The sequence below is a fragment of the Penaeus japonicus genome, unplaced genomic scaffold, assembly GCF_977035675.1.
Source record: "Penaeus japonicus unplaced genomic scaffold, GWHDUDI00000001_assembly GWHDUDI00000012, whole genome shotgun sequence".
In the NCBI taxonomy this organism is placed as follows: Eukaryota; Metazoa; Arthropoda; class Malacostraca; order Decapoda; family Penaeidae; genus Penaeus; species Penaeus japonicus.
The window spans coordinates 5,989,886-5,992,385 of record NW_028234414.1 but is presented as its reverse complement, the minus strand read 5'-3'; the positions used below and the strand labels follow the sequence as shown (position 1 = coordinate 5,992,385).

The 2,500-nt window shown below is 44.6% G+C and overlaps 1 protein-coding gene across 1 annotated transcript in view; it reads right to left on the bottom strand.

Moving 5' to 3' along the window:
• Window positions 1-968, bottom strand: part of LOC122265435 (uncharacterized) — a 12,024-nt gene extending 11,056 nt beyond the window's left edge. The window contains exon 1 of the mRNA XM_086542206.1: window positions 777-968. The gene's annotated coding sequence lies outside the window, so the exon portion shown is untranslated. The remainder of the gene's footprint in view (window positions 1-776) is intronic.
• Between the last annotated feature and the right edge of the window lie 1,532 nt (window positions 969-2,500).

Below are 2,500 nucleotides of genomic sequence, written 5' to 3'. Positions count from 1 at the left end.
TTTGGTGGAGTGACTGTGTTCAGGGGTGGGTGTGTATTTGTGTAGTTTGTGTGTGTGTTTGTGCTGTACTTAAATTTCTTTGTACTCTGTGGTTCATACGCGTTGTGTATTTGGCTTTATGGCATCCAGTGGTATATACTGACTTGTACACAAACCTGTTTCAAATACTGATTAATAACTAATGAAACTGCAAGTCGTCTGCTAGCTGCGCTTTCATGACCAGCCTAGAGGTTATGGTGCCGGTGGATCGTGGTGCCATTAGCACGACGTATCCTTCATATAAACTGCATGAAGTAATGATGTTTCCATAAAAAAGCATGACCATCTCGTTTGTTATTCTTTGTGTCCTGTCGATTTTCATGCATTTGCTTTGCCAATTGTTTGGTTATCCTTTTTTTGTGGACGGAAGAAGAGACAAAATCAAATCCTTTTACAAGAAGATATTTGAAATATATTGCACTCAGCATGCATAAAAGATACTATACCAGTGTCTACATACAGCTTAATTGTGCGCTTATCTGTATTCTATATATTCTTTATAAGCGCAGCATTAACTATATATAATTTGAAAAAAATAGAGTCCTTAATAAAAATAGTTACACTAAAGGTACACTAAGACGTAAACATACACACAGACAAAACGAAACACACCCAGATGTAGACGTACCATTATTTTCCACGTTAAATGCGGATGACTGTAAAGGCTATTGTCAAATCAATAATAGACTATTTCAGCAAACATAATGAAATATGGCGGGACGTATCCGTAGACTTACAGAAGCACTATGACGCGTCCCTCTCTTGCTTAAATTTCCGTATTGCCTTTATCCTTTGTCGTGTCCGGCAATGCACCTTCGAAGTCCACAAGGGAATATTACCAAATTCATTAAGGTTATATGAATATGAAAGATATTTCTCAGAAGATGTCTCTCTTTCCGGCGAGGAGAGCACCGTAAGCGAGCGGCGAAGGTGGCAGTGGCGAGAGAAACAGTGTTTACACCCTGCCGGAGTTACCCGGTGCAGGGGTTGCCGACTACCACCAAACTACGCACGCTAAACCGTCCCCTCCCTCGGTATCCCTCACCCCGTGGGGCACCCTAAGACAAACCCCTCACTTCCCCCCTCCACCCAAAAAACCCCCGAAACCCCCACCCCCCCCCCCCCATTCCAGCGACGCACTTTACAGCGAATGGAAAAAAAGGGGAAACGCAAAAACAAAGTGAAAAAACAGAACCTAAACCCAAAACCCCCCCACAAAAAACCAAAAAATAAACCACCAAAAGCACAAACACACCAAAAAACAAACACCAACCACAAAACCAAAAAACAAACGCACATAAACACACGCGAATCGCACATACACACTCGCGCATCGCACATAAACACACGCGAATCGCACATAAACACACGCGAATCGCACATAAACACACGCGAATCGCACATAAACACACGCGAATCGCACATAAACACACGCGAATCGCACATAAACACACGCGAATCGCACATAAACACACGCGAATCGCACATAAACACACGCGAATCGCACATAAACACACGCGAATCGCACATAAACACACGCGAATCGCACATAAACACACGCGAATCGCACATAAACACACGCGAATCGCACATAAACACACGCGAATCGCACATAAACACACGCGAATCGCACATAAACACACGCGAATCGCACATAAACACACGCGAATCGCACATAAACACACGCGAATCGCACATAAACACACGCGAATCGCACATAAACACACGCGAATCGCACATAAACACACGCGAATCGCACATAAACACACGCGAATCGCACATAAACACACGCGAATCGCACATAAACACACGCGAATCGCACATAAACACACGCGAATCGCACATAAACACACGCGAATCGCACATAAACACACGCGAATCGCACATAAACACACGCGAATCGCACATAAACACACGCGAATCGCACATAAACACACGCGAATCGCACATAAACACACGCGAATCGCACATAAACACACGCGAATCGCACATAAACACACGCGAATCGCACATAAACACACGCGAATCGCACATAAACACACGCGAATCGCACATAAACACACGCGAATCGCACATAAACACACGCGAATCGCACATAAACACACGCGAATCGCACATAAACACACGCGAATCGCACATAAACACACGCGAATCGCACATAAACACACGCGAATCGCACATAAACACACGCGAATCGCACATAAACACACGCGAATCGCACATAAACACACGCGAATCGCACATAAACACACGCGAATCGCACATAAACACACGCGAATCGCACATAAACACACGCGAATCGCACATAAACACACGCGAATCGCACATAAACACACGCGAATCGCACATAAACACACGCGAATCGCACATAAACACACGCGAATCGCACATAAACACACGCGAATCGCACATAAACACACGCGAATCGCACATAAACACACGCGAATCGCACATAAACACA